The 18,408-nt window shown below is 43.6% G+C and overlaps 1 pseudogene; it reads right to left on the bottom strand.

Annotated features, from left to right (window-relative positions):
* Window positions 1-17,961, bottom strand: part of LOC142813968 (uncharacterized) — an 83,426-nt pseudogene extending 65,465 nt beyond the window's left edge.
* Window positions 17,962-18,408: the final 447 nt, after the last annotated feature.

The raw sequence follows: 18,408 nt of genomic DNA, 5'->3' as shown, positions 1-18,408 counted from the left end.
GACGGTTGCAATGGTGCGTTGTTGTGCCATTCTCCGTCTGTACAAAGAAAGTTATGCTTTTCAGATAGCTGTGGGTCCATTGGTAAACCCGACCCTCTAATCCAACATTTTCCATGACATCCAGAATGGCTTCATATGATACGTTATCGTATGCACCTTTCACGTCCAAGAACAACGCCGCAGATAAACGTTTCAGTCTTTTTTGATGCTGAACAGATGAGACCAGGTCTATAACGTTATCAATTGCGGACCGCCCACGCCGAAAGCCCGTCATAGCATGAGGGTATACCTCGTGGCGCTCCAGGTACCACTCTAGGCGAGTCAAAATCATCCTCTCCATCACTTTCCCGAAACAGCTGGTAAGTGCGATGGGGCGATAAGAGGTCAAGTGCAGAGGAGATTTACCTGGTTTAAGCACAGGGACGAGGCGGCTGGATTTCCATGAATGAGGGATAAACCCGCTGCTCCACGAGTCATTGTACACGGATAGAAGGGCCCGTCGAGCTGCTTCTCCGAGGTTGCAAAGAGCCATGTACGTGATCCCATCCGGACCAGGCGATGAAGATCGTTTGCATGCCGTCAAGGCCGCTTGTAGTTTCTCTAGAGAGAAAAAGGGGTCCATTCTCGAATCTCTGGAAACTGGAGCGTTTTCTAGGTGGCGCGTGGTGCACGCGGACGCACGACAGGCAACTTTCATGCAGAAATCTTCCGCTACTTCAATTTCGGTGCGTCTTTGGTGGAGAGAAAGACACTTGCAGGGGCGATGTTCGTAGGCCACGGACAATCCTCCATGTCTGCGTCAAAGGCTTTTGTGGATCCAAAGATTCACGCAGATATTTCCAGCGAAAGGATTGAAGTGAAATGATTCGCCGCTGAATTTTTTTCTGTTGGCGCCTTGCCTCCCTCAAGTCGTGAATGGACTTGGTGCGCCTATATCTTCTTTCTGCGCGACGACGGATCGCTCTGAGCCGTTCCAATTCCGCTTGATGTTGACAATAATCTGGAGAATGTTGATTATGATAGGTCGCTTCTTGAGTAGCACCTCTAATCATATCCTCGAGGGTGTCAAGAGGAGGCGTTTTATTTTCTTGACACCTTTTTTCCGTCAGTGACCTGAACTTTGTCCAGTCGATGCGAGTCGAAGTGTCGTAGTTTGGCGATTTTTCCAGGCCCTTGATCTTCAAATAAGTTGGTATGTGGTCGCTTCCATGAGTGTCATAGTCTGCGAACCACTTGACCTTTCCATTTAGGCTTCGTGACACAAATGTCAAGTCAAGGCAGCTGCTGTATGTCGTTCCCCGTAGAAACGTTGGGCTTCCGTCGTTTACACAAAGCAGCTGCTGCTCCAGAGCAACGGAGAATACTTGCCTTCCGCGACTGTCTGTCTTCTGACTTCCTCATAGTGGGTGGTAAGCGTTAAAATCTCCGGTGATGATCCATGGTCCAGGCGTGGCTGTTAACAGTGCACGTAGTCTTTCAGGTTCAAAACGGTTTGAAGGTGATATATATGCGCCTACAAGCGTGAAATTGAGGTCTCTAGGTTTAACTGTCAAGCAGACATACTGGTTGTCATCGTGAGGTGCTACACGGTGCTCAATATAGGTAAGGTCGCATCTGATATATACAATGACTTTACTCTGTTCGTTGCAGGTAGCGGACTCGCAGGCTTCGTACCTGGATCGTCGTATTGCATTGTGTAGCCTTGGCTCACAGATAACAATAATTGGAAACTGGTTTTTAAATACAAATTGTCTGATATCAGAAATGCGGGGCTGGAGGCCTCGGGCATTCCACTGAAATATCGAAGCTCCTTTGACCTCTTTACGAAAGGCTTGCAGAGGCGGAGCCATGGTGCCTTTCCAGACCTGATAGCACCGACTTCAGCGCATCCACTAACTGAAGTGCACTCTTTGCAGCCGGACTGTCAATGCTAGTGAGGAACATACGAATGGTATTTATAAGGGCCTTTACCATGGCTACGATTTCTTTGTCGCGACTATCACCGCATTCTCGTTCCGAAGTGATTGTAGACGAGCGATGTGGTGGCTCAAACGGTGGGTCTATCGTTGGCAGCGCTGGCCATGCTTCAGGCGAGCCGGTGATGCTCTTGTCTTGCTTGGAGGATTTGTTGTCGGCGTGTCTGGACGCTTGAGGTGGTTTGCCAGCGGTCGTTTGGTGAGGTTCAATCCTTGCTTCAGCACTGGGTCTCCTCAGGGGCCTCCGGCGACGAGACCGCCGGCATCGTACTTGGGCAGCGGCCTCCCTGTGAGTTGAGCCATCCCGGACCATTTGCCTCAACACTTGCATTTCCTTTTGATGATTGGGCAATCTTTTGACGATGCTTCGTGAGGGCCATGACAGTTTCGACATTTTCGAAGTTCTGCCTGGCAAGCGTCTGCGCTATGTGATTCTGAGCATAGCGAGCACACAGCCAGGTTTGTACAAACAGCACTGACATTGTCGTTGAAGAATAGCTTGCGCTATATGATTGTATCATCACAAACGGGTAGCTCTTCTGATGTTGCAATGTCTTCAAATTGAGTAATTTAAAGCTTTTGAATTGTATCCGTAGAATCGAGAAGTGTTCTCGTCAAATTCACTCGAGAAGAAAGTTTCTCAACTAAGTAATAATTGCGCAATGAATGCACGGCTTGTGCATGACAGTCTCAAGACAGAGTTGTCTACTGAGACGACTGAAAGTTTGTACTGAGCCTGGAAGCGCCTTTATTTAGCAATATCTGTTGCAAATCTACTTTGGCATTTTCCCCGTTATTATTTGCGCAATAAGATGTCACAACTCCGCCAAATGTTACCAGGACGGGACTGTTTGTAGCAGCGGATGATCACGAGAGAACCTATTGTATCAAAGGTGTTCGCTAAATATTAGAAAGCTTAATATTATATTTACCTAGACGTTCGACTAAAGATGAATGCCTATAAATACACATTTTCTATTGCGTAGAAATATATTATATGATATGTAAAGATGACAGCGCCACGGGCCCATACTCGGCTAGAGTATGCTCAGAGTGTAGGTTAGAGTGCATGCTAGAGGGCAGGCTGAAAGTCGCTAACGTGGTACTCCGTTCTGGTGGTTTTGGTTGTTAAGGATCGGGTAGCTTGATATCTTCTGAGTCTATTCGCATCTGTTATCTTATGTTAGTTTACTTTCAGGGATCATCAAGGGATCGCAGCAATGTCCAGAAATTCTCCTGGGCAAGGCAGCTCGGCATAGACAGACTGTCATCGATCAGATGCGATTACCCTCGATCTCTTTATACGCAACGGCGTTAGCAGCATTCCCGTTGCACTGGTGCCCTTGGGTAATGGATCGATCCGGTTGAACAACCCTAAGGCGATTCAGGAGCAGCTTCGGGCAATAACCTCTGAGTACGAAAGCGTCACCGAGGTACGACAGTTTAGCCGTGGAGGTATCGTGTGCCGATCACCAGAAAAAGATTGTGTAGCGGATCTTCTGAAATGCTCATCATTCGCCTCTATCCCGGTGCTGCATATATCCCACACCATCTTGCATGCACCAAAGGCGTTGTGCGTGGAGTTGACTCACAACTAAGCCCATCTAAGACACTTGAGAAACTCTCCTTGGCCGTGGTAATAGCTATCTACCGGTGCAATCGAGTAGTAGACAAGGTGAATGTAGCCACCGAGTCAGTCATCGCAGCTTTCGCCGGAACATCGTGCCCATCTGAAATAAAAGCTTGGCCACTGATCTTCAGAGTGGAACCATTAGCATCACGTCCCCTACAATGTAAAATTGTTGGCGTTTTGGCCGTAGTGCTGGTGGGTGTAAATCTGGAATACGGTGTTGCATTTATGGTGAGGGTCACTCATACGCTGATAGCAAGGTTCAAGTTGAGAAGTGCTGCCACTGTGAGGGTGCTCATAAAGCAGATTATTCCAGTTGTGCCACTCTCTTTCAAGAGAAGCAACTGTTGGAAGTTATGGCCAGGCGACGATGCTCATGGAGAGAAGCAATGACAGTTATCAAGGAAAGGACACGAGGGTATGCTGGGACTGCCAACCGACAAAATGCAATGGCAAATGCTAGCTTTGCTCAAACAATTGAGGCTGCAGTAGAAAAGGCAGTATCAAAAGCAATGAACAGGTTATTTACCAGCCTCTCAGAATGTCTGTATGAGATAATGAGCGCTCAGTTAACTCAGCTGATAAATAACTCAGCAGCTTCTCCTCAAACAAGTTCTACGCTGACATCTCAGCAGGAGGCAGGATGCAGCAAGAGAGACGATAGGCTGCTTCCAGAAGACACTCGGGTGGTTAATAGGCATACAGAGAGAGAAGGTAACCTGCCTACTATAGATCTGAGTGTAAACACTGATGTTGAGATCAATTAGCGTGCCCAGAAACGTAGCTGATTTTCCTTAAAACCTTCTTCCGTGTCGTTAGAGCAAAAGCAAAAAATGGTCCACCTAGCAAGGTCGTAAAGGCCAGCGTACTAGAGAAAGTTGTTTCGACTGTTGGTATACCCTACCATTGAGCCGTTAAAAGTCTTACAGAAGAATTGTCGTTCTATTTTATAGCTTCCACAGATTTATCTTGTCTCATTGTTGAAAAAAACGGATATAATACTGTTACAAGAAACTTAGTTCCAGATCAGTATTTCTATTATAAAATTAAAGATCATTTCGCTTAGATTTATTGTCAAAAGGGGCGGGTTACTTACTTTAGTCTCTACCAGATTTTGCCGCAAGGCAAAAATAGCACTCCAGCTTCTGTCACCGGAGTAGAAAATTTTAGTAATTTCTTTGAGTCTTCCTTCATGTAGAGCATTTCACACAGCAAATATATATTGTCTGTCAGGAGTTCATGACACAAATTCTTTGGATAGTGCAATTTATATTAGCATAATAATGTCCTATTTGCGGGAGGCTTCAACTCCCAACACATAACTTAGGGCTCATGGACAGACTCGTGTGGTACTCGATTATGGAACTGGTTTCAGGGTACTAGTCTCACTTCTCATAACTCAGGTATCCCCAATTTTCTCAGAGGAATGTCATCCTCATCTTTAGACTTAACTTTTTTTGGGATCAGGCCTTGGCACCTCAGCCTGGTCGACTGTTGACACTACGACTAATAGCGATCACATTCCGCTTACATTTGAGATTGTATACCCACTGATATCTGTTCCTGCAGGAAGACTTACGTGCTTAAATTACAGTATTTTTAAAAGGAGCATGCAAGGCTTCATGGAGTCTCTGTCTTAAGCAACAGTAAAGCAAAAAGCATTGAGCATTTGTTCAGTTATATGGGAGTCGCGTAGCAAAGGGAAATGTGAGGTTCAATCAGTTGAGCAAAAACCTGTGTCGCGATGGTGAAATTATAACTGTACTCGGGATTTCAGGCGTAGAAAAGCTGCCTGGAAGAATCTATTGCACAATCTGTGTACAAAAAAAACTGGTCAGATTATAAATTCATTGCAGATATTTTTAAACGCACGGTGGCTAAAGCAAAGACAGAGTATGATAAAAAGCACTTTGAATTTTTTTCGAAATCAAATAACAAAAGAGCTCTATTTGGATATCTGAGACAAAAGAAACTAATTTCTCAAGCAGTAAATCCTGAATCTATAGTTATATTGCCTCAGGAATTCAAGCAATCATTGGAAAGCATAGCTCAAGGTTTGGAAAAGCGATTTTTGAATATGCTTATCCCCCTTCACTAATCTCACAATAAAGCGACAGTTTCACCAAAATATCAATAGAGCAAGTGGCAGAGGTTATAATAAAACTTCCGATGGCAGCTCCAGGCCCGGATGTAGTCACTTCAGCAATGCTAAAAGTTTTATTGAAAGAGTCACAGGAGGATGTACTTAATGTAATAAGTTATTCGATAAGAGAGGATTGGTTTCCATCTGAATGGAAAATCGCGAAAATCATACCTGTTCTGAAAACCTGTGTGAAGGTTACGTTTTAGACAATATCAGGCCAATTGCGCTAACGTCCAATTTTGTCAAAGCAATAGAGAAAGTAGTTCATGTTCGCATAATAAAATTTGTCGATAGAAAAAGAGTTCTTCGCCCACTTCAATTAGGATTCAGGGAGAGATGTTTCATATGGCAAGCGCATATTGACCTAGAGAGTCGAATACATCTGGCGCGGCGTCAAGGGAACACGCAGCTCTAGTTACCCTGGACATAATAAAAGCGTATGATAGCATCGAGCATAGTGTACTAGTTTGATTGATTTGTGGCGTTTAACGCCCCAAAACCATTATATGATTGTGAGAGACGCCGTAGTGGGGGCTCTGGAAATTTCAACCACCTGGAGTTCTTTAACGTGCACCAAATTTGAGCACACAGGCCTACAACGTTTCCACCTCCATCGTAAATGCAGCCGCCACAGCCGGGATTCGATCCCGCGACCTGCGGGTCAGCAGTCGAGTACCTTAGCCACTAGACCACCACGACGGGGCATAGTGTACTAGTCAGTCGTCTGAGAGAAATCAATTTGCAAGAATATTTAAAAGCGTGGATAAAGGAGTATTAGGAAATAGAACATTTTACTGTTCGCGAGATGGTGTTTCGTCAAGTACTTATAAACATGAAAAGGGAGTACCTCAGGACGTGTGTTCTGTCTCTGGTACTTTTCAATATTTTTATAAGCTCGATCCCATGCAATCAGATTGTTCCGACGCATGTAAATGCTGATGACATCGCGTTCTTTTCGTCAGCTCATGACACTCACGCTCTCTATTAAAACTTTCATATGTGCTTATCTGAAATAGAGCACTAGATCGACGTTATTAATCTATGTCTCAACGTGAACAAGTGTGCATTAATATTATTTGCGATAAAAGACCCAGTACACATGTTTTTCTGATACAAAACTGATACCATTCCACAAGGACGAATCATAAAATATCTAGGAGTGATAAACGACAGCTCTCTAGTATGGCAAAACCACATCGAATGTATTGCTTCAAAGGGAGTTCGGGCAGTCGGCTTATTACGAAGGATAAGCAATAGGAGATCAGGAATGCGCGGAGCCACGTTATTATCAATATACCGCATGCAAGTGAGGCCGGTTCTAAAATTTGGATGTGTTTTATACTCCGGGGCCCCTGCCTATAAGCTACGTCATCTTGTTCTTCTAGAGAAACAGGCACTGCGCATGTGCATAGGGCTAGCTAAATTTGTAGCGAATAAAGTTTTACATATGGAAGCTATAATTCGCTCACTCGTCACCGGATTCAGAATATTGACTGTACAAACGTACCTAAGGGCCTTTGAATCTGCTTTGAGGCGTAAAGAAACAGTTTTCATAGCGCAACCTGCTTTATTTTTAATTGTGATTGGCCTAGCTTTTACACACCTCAAGTAAAGTTTGCAGAGTCTCTTCTCGACCCACTGTCCACGCAAATTAGGGAAGTTCTGTCAATTTGCAGCTCGACAAGTTCCCTACAAATGTACTTTGATGACATTTTCTCTAATAGTGCCAAACACCTGCCGAGTAATTTGTTAGGAGCTATTTTACTGGACTACTTGCTTGGAATGCAAGCGCATGTCATCATTGCGACGGACGCTTCACAGCGAAATGAAAATAGTGGCATCGGTATATTCTGCCCTGATTTAGACTGGTTTTCCCTCCAAATTCCAGATTTCACACCTATTTTTATTGCAGAATTTTCAGCCGTCGTATTGGCTCTTTGAAAACTGCCAACATCGGTGAATTTCGCCGTAGTAATAACAGACTCCTTGTCGGTCTGCAGTGCGCTCACGACATCCGGTGATTTGAAAGCATTAGGCGAATTTAACTCCCTAGTAGCGAATCAATTAACCCAGATGCGATTAGTATGGGTGCCGGGGCATACAGGCATAACTCTAAATGAAACAGCTGATGCACTAGTGAAAGCGGCGTGAGACGGAGCAGCTATCAATATCACCCCCACAACAGCTTTTATAGTAGCTTCTAGATTTTGGAGGCAAATGATGGTGCAAGAATTTTCTACACCATAATAAAAAATTCTGAGGATTTCTATAATCTGATGACGCCCTGGAAAACTATCTCATGCTGTAGCCGATGCCTGGACGTTTTAATCTCTCGATTACGCTATCGTATTCCTCCATTAAACTTTGATTTGTTTAGAGCAGGCTTGACTTCCTACCCACTTTGTTCTTTTCGTGGAGAAGAGTGGAGTACTTTTACTTGGAGTACTTTTACTTGGAGTGGAGTACTTTACTGTGGAGCAATAGTTGATGTCTTGTAGAAAGTTTTCATTATTAAAAAAGGTATCACTAGAAATACCGTTACGAATCCTTGGCTTAGCTCTGACAACGTCAAATTTACTATGCCTAGGTGCACATACTCTAGTGCACAGCAACGGGAAAGTGTGCGCGGCCATGCAAGATTTCATTCCACAGTCTAAGAGATTTACTTAATAACCTGAATACCAAAAGGTTTTCAGTTAACTCATGTAGGCTATAGAAAAGTTTTCTTTGATATCAATCATTTATTGCTCATTCAGTAAAAACTAATTCATCAGATTTTTTTCTCAAGAATAATTTACAAAAAAGCAACATTCGCTCTTTTTTGCTAATCTGCCCGATAATTGGCTGATCCTCCAGGGTGGGTGTGAGCGACAAGTTTAGAATCTACATCTACATCTACTAGAGCCGGCCCCCACCGAGGGTGCTGTCCATTATTTCTCTATTTGCACGACCATGAAGTCATGCAGATAGAAGAAATAAGAGACATGTATTGTACCTTTATATTGCCTTATGGTTGTCCCTTGGCGTGTCAGTCGTTTTTTTATGAATAGAGGGGGGCAGTGCGTTATGACGCAGCATGGGTGTGTAATGTATTGAGAGTAGTGGGAAAATCGCTTTCGAAATATCAAACAGATTGGTAAACCAATAGACGAGGTTCCTAAGAGCTGGGAAACTATGACCACCATAAAAACCAGTATAGAGAAATAACGGGGTTCCAGCTGTGGCTTCAGCATGCTGTAAGAGAAGCATATTATCCACTGCATGCTTACGAACAATCTTAGATGTCTAGCGGACGAAAAAAAAAGTGAAACGAATTGTGAGAACAATATAAGACGACACAAAAGAAATCAACCACTAAAGAAAGGGATGGTCATGTAAAACAACAGCCAAAGGGAAGGCCGGACATTTTATGTATATGGGAGGCTTCGATCTATCGTTCTGGTGCTGATTTTGAAAGCGGCACATTAACGTTTGTGGCGTCTTGCACACTCTACACCCAGTTATTTCAGTCTTCTTTCCTTCTTCTTTACTAGCCCTGTTCTGCTCACGCTGCGCCGCATGAAGACGCGACAACAGCATTCTGGTGAACATTATTCGTTTGTTCGTTTCATTCCTGCTTTGTTTTCTGCTCCTGAGAAGATACAAAGGATGCTGCGTTAGCTCTGACTTTAGAACGACCTCAACAGTCGCGTCCAGTAGCCCAACAGAGAAATGCATCGAACTTCCCAACAGAACAGACCCTACAAGACCGGTTTGGCTCGGAAAGGGGCGTTTCGGGAATTCGTGTGCTCGTAAGAAATACCTGTCACATCGGCTGACATTTTCATTTATTAGTATGTTCAAATGCTCAAACAGATTTCAGAAATCGAAAGATAGACAGAACGAGTTTTCAATGATTGTTCTTTTTCATTGGCCAGCTGTCTTCGATGATATCATTACTGACTTACACCATTAATAATAATAATGTGATTATTAACGTATATAAGTAATACCTAATATTCTGGTTGCTAACGATTTTTAGACGTTCAGCGAACAGCGGCTTCGATAGATGCTCGCAAACGCAAATTGGCGCTGTCGGTACTACGTAAGTCGATACGAAGTTGAGCAGCGCATCTGCGAATTGTTTGCCCATGTGGAGTAGAAATAGCTGCTGCTTCTAAGCAAAGAAAACAAAAACATACAAGAAAGAAATCGCATGGTTGTCTACACCTGTGTGTCAACTGCCCTTTAACTTTGTGAACCACCCCCGAAAAGGTACTGCGTGCATTTTGCGCAATTCAGTGGGCTTGAGGTGCGACCGGCAAGCCTTTCGGACTGCGGTCGCTGAGGGCTATCAGGGCTGCGTTTGAGCTCACCGTGCATCAGCACTCGCATCAGCCGCCGGAAACGGGTCTCCCCGACGACGACTTGGAAACCGGCTTTTGTTCGCAAATCTCCGTCTTCCCTTTACCACAATCTCATTCTGCAGAGGCACGTGCGGATTGCACACATTCCACTTTTACCCTCACCCGCTTCGTTCTAAACTTTACTTCCACTTTTGTCATTACACTTTTTTTTTTCGGGCTCACTCGCGACTTGTGCTGATGCCGGCAGCGTAACAAGAATTACGCGGGTATTGATTTTGTAATCACGTTGCAATGCGTAAGTTGCAGCGGGCGAAAGTGTTCGCATATTACAAAGCTGACTTAAAAAAGAAGTATGAACTGTAATTGACGCAAGCGTGTGCGATTGGCTGTTCTGTTCAACTTTTTTAAGTGAAAACCACCCTTTAAAGACCAAAATCCTCTGGAGCAAAATGCTACGAAGTTGTTTAAAAAAATAAGCGCTTATTCATCCAGACATTCTCACAGAAGCGAGGGCTACCCAAGAAAGAAAAAAGTAGTTACAATGTCGGCAAAATCGCGACTGAGTCATGGCGTATTGTGTTCACACTGTAGTGCCAGTAAGAACCAACACTTAAGGCGAGACTAACGTGCTGAAGTAAGGAAAGTACAACTAATAAAAACATTAGATTCTCCCAATCGTTCTCTGTTCATGCTTCGGATATATTTTTTTCGGGTTTCAATCGTGTCGCATGCCCAGTCTGGTCTAATAATTGTTTACTAACAGGACGTGTTACAACGAGAGCCTTTTAGCCTTCATCTTAATGTTAATATTAAAAGGAAGCAAGAATGTGATGTCTGAAGATGCACATGTCGAGAAGAGTTCCTCTCTAAGCATAGCCTCGACATAGGGAATCGGTGTTACTAGACGGTGTGACGGTTCAGCAAACGTTTTAGCACATTTTTATAAAGCTAAAGGCTGTATGATGGTAGCGCTGTGTGTTGTATGGTTGTTTTTGTCTGTACACGTTCAGTCGCGCTGTTTAGCCCTTATTTTTCTTGTTTTATTTGACTTATTTTGTCATTGCTGTAGGCCACTGACTAACTATATCATTTTAATTTTTTATCAGGCTCAAATATATTAGTGAGTAATTTAATGTGTCCGAATAAACGGCTCTTATCTGTAGTACCTTTATTTCCATTTTTCAATGGCTACGCTATTACAATATTTGTTCGGTTGCCACCTGAGTGCTGATTCCGTGACCATAAGTGGACCATGATTAATAAATAGATTCAATTAGGCATTTATCAGGAGTCCTTTTTTTGTACAACTCTGCCTATTGCTGCCAATATTCTGTCACCTACCTAAGCATGGTTGCAATTGGAATGTTTCCTAATTTCAATTGCTGATAGTAAAAGCCTCTAGCACTTTGCCCAAAGCGTCGCGAGTGTCCTTTATCGGCATTTAGACTAGACTTTCTCATACTAGGTGAGATTCTGCATGGTTATTAGTACAAATTTTAGAAAATTGTGGTACCCTTAATAATCGACAACATAAGCTTCTAAAGAAGTTCCCATACAAACTGCAGAAAAGAACCAAGCTGCATACAAAGGCGTCAACAGGCTTGCTGTTGATTGCGAGGTTCTGGCATCGTACGCAAAATAAATGATCCGTGCTTGAGCGGTCATTTTTAGACGATATCCCTTCGAAGACCTATAGCGAGAAACGCTTTTCTTGTCAGATTCAATTGTTCAGTCGTGTATTGAGGTGTAATTATTAAGACGTGGCAATAAAATGCCATTAAGTTTGTGGAGTTTGGCTTTCAACAGCTCAGACAAGGGAAATACACAGTGCAGCTGCAAACGGCAGTATGTTCGGTATGCACCTGCCTCCTTAATTTGCAATATGGTCCGCCTTGGTGGATCAGTGGCTACTGTGCTCGAGTGGAGACCGGAAGATCTCCGGGTCGATCCCGGCCATGGTGGCCCCATTTCGATGAATGCGTACAGTGCCATGTTGGGGCGCGTGAAAAACACCAGATGGTGAAAATTATTGGAGCCCTCTACTACGGTGCCCCTCAAAATCGTATTCCTGTTTTGGGACCTAAAACCTCACACAGTGATAAAATTCGCTATGTGGTAATAGCACCACATGTCTGTCTCGATCTATTCCTATCTTATTTTGTGTGTTTGCGTACACGTCTCAAATCTTACTTGTGCCACTCTGTTACGTCTCGCGCATGTTCTAGCGTCTGTTCCACCAGTTTTAAAGGCAAACAATGCTCGCTTGTAGCCGGAAAGGCCATGCCTACTGCGTTAGGTCAAGCGTAAAAAGAAGCGCTAAGCTATTACTACGATACGCGGATGTACAACAAGACTTTTGGAAAAAAACGTATTAGTGCTTGCTAACACATTGCATAGGAAAAAGTAATGTACATAATAATTGATACACTGCTGAACAACAATAGCAACATTTTTATCCGTTTGTACCAGTGAACCCTCTCTCTTCATTCTTATTCCCTCATTCCTGATTCTGCGCAAGTTGACACTAGCTTTTGTTTTAAGGTAATTCGCAGGTGGTGCTTGTAATAGCCGCCTAGAAATATGGACAGCGCCAACAAAAAGCAGCAATAGTAATCAGATAAAGAACGACGAAATAAACAATCTGCTTCCAATATCAGAAGCGACTATAGAGAAGACGATGCAGGAAGAAGAAATGGGATGGTTGGCATCGCGGAGTAGGATTAATTGATGCTTGTTTCCGAAAGAGCAAACAGCCTTGATATGTGCGTACATCTTTTAGTGCATATGTGAGGTTCTCAGATCGATCCCTTAGTCTGCGATGACCGCAAGTAGCTCATTGACAGAGGAAATCAAGTCTGAGAGATCTAAACAAGATATCACCGAAATCTCCCCAACTATACACTCATTCAAGCCCATACAAAGGACAGATAATTATGTATATGGTTCAGCGAGTTCATTAAGCGGCCGTAATTATGAAGATGGCATTGCGTCTCACTGCTTCAAGGTTACTCGATGTAATTGCAGGCGGTCATGACTCCGTTAGAGAAATCGATGGATTATCGGTGCCAGTGATGCGTAGAAAATACCTTAGGGATGCTGACTGTAAGCGCGTGCATTAGCTTTATTAAGCACTTCTATCCCAGCTGATTTTGTGGTATTTATTCATAGCATCCTGAAAAGGATACGTGTTAAGGATGATTTGGCATTTTCTCCCACGATCATCAAGTTCTCTCATTAACTTTATGTAGAAGACGTAGAGGCTAGAAACGTATTTTGGTTGTGTTAGTTTGCTGTAAACAAGAAGTAAAACATAAGAAAGATGAAATTAATGGTGCCAATTGGCGGCAGTTGTTTTGGATATCGTGTTAGTGAGCCTTCAGGAGCAACCAATGATGCTAGTATACTTCAAGATAATATTGAAAATGTGCTACAAGGCAGAGCTTCTGAGGGATAAGTTGGCTTAATATCAATATTTCGAAAGTATTAAACCGAGAAAGTCGTTGAATTCAGTATTCGGACAAGATAGTACGTTTTCTAGAGACCAGCAAGTGCCCTGCGTAGTTGGCCTGAAACCAGCAACTGCCCTGACAAAGACAAGTCTTTAATTTTTTTTACGGTGGGGGCAGCAACGTGCAATGATCTAACAAATTCCCATGAAGCTATTATTTCGAAAACCTCTCAGACATATGTTATTCTGAAATTTTATATGCAGAAATCTAGTTTGTACACAGAAAATTTTACTCTACTCTCTTTTTGTATACGTTGAGTATATATTATTTCCAGTTGATCAGCCACTCGGTTAGGACCAGATTCGAATAGTAACACACGTCAGTTGTGATGACCATCTTTCAAACAGTGATATATCTTTTTTTTGCTTTGGAGCAGCGTCGAACACCAATAACTACCTGACCTCCAACATGAAGCAGTCGTATTATTGCCCAGCACAATGATGCGGCTAAATTTGAGAGCGCCTTAAGTTAAAATATATAAATATAAGAAACCACCGCTCCCTAGTCATCAATATTTAATGAAGCTGCTATAATGGTCATGAACATACGCATCAAGGGCGAGAACATAATCTTCAATGGCACGGCTTGCTTCTTTTATGCGTCGAAGAACACGTGCCCAGTCATCGCAAGGTACCACACTCCTTTCCAAGCTGTGTAAATGGTGACGTAGCGTGATGAGCCCGACCTGAGAGGAACCGCTGCTTTTACAGCTCCCCGAACTCCCGTTTCCGCTATGTGTTCATAAAGAGTCGACGGTCCGGAGAAGCTCTCTAACCTGTACGCACCAGAGGTTGTGAAATTGAGCGAGGCAGGATGATGGGTGCGTGGCGAGCTCGCCATACCCGAGCAAAGAAAGCATGCTACGCTGCTGTGAGCACTTTGACTACATCTTCGGCACGTGCACGACTGTCTTGCATAACTTGCATGTATGCCAGAATTGACTCTAGAAAGGAAGATACTGTTTTCTGGAGTTTTCGGGAGCCAGAATGGCACAGTGCTTTGTTGAAGAGAAGGTAAGAATTAATACTATTGTTAAGACGTTGCTCAGAGTAAAAGACAGACAGACAGACAGACAGACAGACAGACAGACAGACAGACAGACAGACAGACAGACAGACAGACAGACAGACAGACAGACAGACAGACAGATAGATAGATAGATAGATAGATAGATAGATAGATAGATAGATAGATAGATAGATAGATAGATAGATAGATAGATAGATAGATAGATAGATAGATAGATAGATAGATAGATAGATAGATAGATAGATAGATAGATAGATAGACAGACAGACAGACAGATAGATAGATAGATAGATAGATAGATAGATAGATAGATAGATAGATAGATAGATAGATAGATAGATATTCATCAAATTGAGTGAGTTTGAGAAAGGACAAAGTACACCCATAAGCAACTATCTTGTCTCTCAGACGAACAAAATATAGCCTGCAATCGAGGACGTGATAACAGGCCGTATGCATTTTTGATAACGCTGTTTACAGAATCAGGACATAGCAGAACCACGGTGCTGCTTGTGCAGTGCCAATAGCGTTGTCAGTGGCGAAGCAGCCAACGAGCGCGAGCATCCGAAATGGCTGCTTGAGAGATGTTTTCGTGCCTCATGCCCACCAGAAAATTTCGCAAAATATCTTCGAGACGGCGTTAGCAAATAATGTCTCGTTATATTGAAACACCACCTAATATAATGAAGCGTATGGTTTGCGCAATATAATCGAATGTGTGTGATTGAACCGCAGCTTCAGTTCATTGGAACACAGAGTAACTCAGCGCTAAAATCGGGGAAGAGTTGCGGTCACATTATTTATTTAGGAATACTGCTGTATTCGTTATATGAACATAGCCCAATAACAAAATAATTAGTCTTTAGGCAGTTTGAAGATATCGCAATGTAGATTTCCGGAGCCGTTACTCAGTTGAGAGGCGTCACCGTCAATGGCACACCCTAACGAGGTCGTATGTGCCGCAGGAATTCGGCAAATATCACTAGCGTGTACACCAGGTGCATGTGTCGAAAATTGTGTCAAATGAAAGCGAACACATGTAACGAGTGCAAAGAGAAAAGATATCATTCACAAAAACCCCCTTTCTTATTCCATGCTCCCTTATTTCTTGCGCAATTTTTGCCATCGGTCGTTATCGAACTCTTCTTCAAGTAAGAATGCAGTTTAATGGTGTCCAATGATAACGATGCCCAGAGACGACGACGACGACTAGAAGGCACTGCTTCTTCATAAATAGCATAAGATAGCTTTATTTATATTGTTCGTAAATATCATTGCACTCTACCCGCCACCTGATACTGCTCAAGTACAAAAGCACTCAATACGATTTTCTCAAAAAAGTCCTAAGAACCGATTTCTCGCTGTGAGTTTCAACGAGTACCTCTCACAATTAAGGCTCGCAAATAAAAGGAAATAAAGATCTACGCAGACACACATCTTATTATATACGTATCCAGAAAAAGTAGCGCTTAACTTCAAAAAGACAAAATAGGGGACCTGCGCAGAAGAGAAGTACACCAGAAAACTCGTTCTTCTCATTAGTTCTGCGCGGGAGCTCAGTTCCTAGGGATATAGAACCAATGGTAAGGCGCTTTTCAGTGAGATGGTGTGATGAATTTGGGTAGATGGCGGAGTGAAGTATTGCGGAAATAAGATATATGTTCATAAAGAGTATAAAAAGTATCATATATTACGCCGAAACGCAGCGTTGTTTAATTAGAACCCGATATGCAGACATTACGCGGGAACGTTTTCTTTTCCCTTTTTGTTGTTGTTTCGGTTGTCCGCATCACCACGTTAATTAAGGACTACATAACGGCGAGGAGGTAAATATATAACAGAGCATTGGGTTTTGCAAGGGTGTAAATGAGAAGAAAAAAGCAAGCGTTCACACAAGCTTGTTGCTTTTTTATAACGTGTGCTAAAATATTCACTCACTTGCACGCACTCCTTCATCACCCTGCTAGATCACCTTTCAGTGAAAGAAAAATTACGTCATTTCGCGATAAAGGGCACCATGTGTGGATGAGAAGCAGCAGGCGCTAACGCTTACACTTGTGGTGGCGTTGGCACTGCCGCTCATCGTGGCGTTGGACAGGAGACAAATCTGTGTGGGTGCAAAGCACGCATTGATTGACCGATGTTTTCTACTAGAAGATGACAGTAGTTTCTAAAGGGTATTGAGAGACAGAAAACTCCGACTGGGCACATAGATCCACAGTCTGCCTTTAGTTAACACGCACGCTGCGAATTTTCATTGTTCGAAAACACACAGGAGAAATCTCCCATGGGTAAGAGGCACTAGATCTCGACCTTGGAGGTCAAGACCTAGTGCCTATATTTATGGTGTGGCCAGTGAATGGCTGCGCAGTGCAAGCAGTCGGTTTTTTTTTTTTATCAGTCAAGAAACTCGCAAGCAGAGACTGCCTGCGTCGGCGGGGACGCACATGCGCAGTAGGTGATAGGCACAGCAGGACAAGAGACACAAGCCCCTGGTATAAGATGGTTCGCATCTAAAATATTAGTAAAATGTTGTCATATGCAATCGCTTAAAAAGGTCAAAGGTCAAAGTCTTCTTTTTTTCAGTCGTTGTATTGTTCTATGGAATTAGTTGTACTGTTCTATTGGGTCCGTTCTGAATGCTATTGGGTCCGTTCTGAATGTTCCTGTACACCAACTTGATGTTGCGTAATTTGGGGCCATGGTTCAAGAACGTGCCACTTATAGCGCGGTGGCACCATCGGCTGGATAGGTGGAACAAGTTCAGTACAGGCGGTCGTTCACCATCAGCTCACTGCATCTGGGCTTCAGGATCACTACAGTGACTTACAGTCGGCCACACGAATTTAACTCTTAACCTCCTTCATTCTTGCCTTTCAACGACAATGACAACACTGGTGCGGGTGTTTCTATGCAGTTGTTCGATAGGGCTTGATTACAGCTGAGTTATCTGAGGATTGAGAAGGAAGACGAAGTGTCTCTCTGACAGGACGGCGAGTCCCTCAGTTTTTCTATTTTTTGTGGATATCATTGTTTTCACCAGTCAAGTGCGGGTTCCTGCTGGCGTGCGATGGAGATCGAGTCGCACACGCGTCCACCAGACCCCCCAAATCCCGCGGAAGCCGCCTCCAGGAAGCGCAACGGCACCGAGAGCGACACTGACAGTGACGATACCATGAACTATTAGGTCAGCAGCAAAGAGTCCGGTCACGACACCTTCGAGCTGGTAAGGAGCCGAAAGGTGAAGAGACGGTTTCTGAGCACGCCATTCGAGTGTGTCCACCATAAGACCTTCACGTAGTATCGAGGCATTCACCGTCCTGTTCATGCCAGTTCTCGCCACGGACAATATGAGGCGCCTCAACAGGCAAGCCATGTCTGCACAATTGAAGGCACTGGTGCCAAACGAAATCAAAAACGTCAGAGTGAACGCGCGCAAGAATGTTCTAGCCATTGACGTTAACCACGCGGCTGCGCTGGACATATTGCGCAAAGTTACAGAGCTCAATGGCATGGCAGTCGGCTCTCACATACCGCTCAGCAAAGAAGTCATCGCTGGAGTAATTTATGAAGTTGACGAGACCAATGTCAACCCAGACTTGCTAATCCTGATTAAGCCCGCTATAGAAGGCACAATCATAACAAGTGTTTTTCGTCTCGGCACGTCACCTTGCGTGAAGATCATATTCAGCGGTGAAACCGTCACACGTGAAGGTGGGACACTTTCGGCACGCTGTTCGTCCCTTCGTACCGAGGCCACTTCAGTGGAGAAAAT

This window comes from Rhipicephalus microplus, chromosome 4, assembly GCF_043290135.1.
Source record: "Rhipicephalus microplus isolate Deutch F79 chromosome 4, USDA_Rmic, whole genome shotgun sequence".
NCBI classification, from domain to species: domain Eukaryota; kingdom Metazoa; phylum Arthropoda; class Arachnida; order Ixodida; family Ixodidae; genus Rhipicephalus; species Rhipicephalus microplus.
Note: the sequence above shows the minus strand (reverse complement) of the source record. Positions and strands in the feature narration are given on the sequence as shown.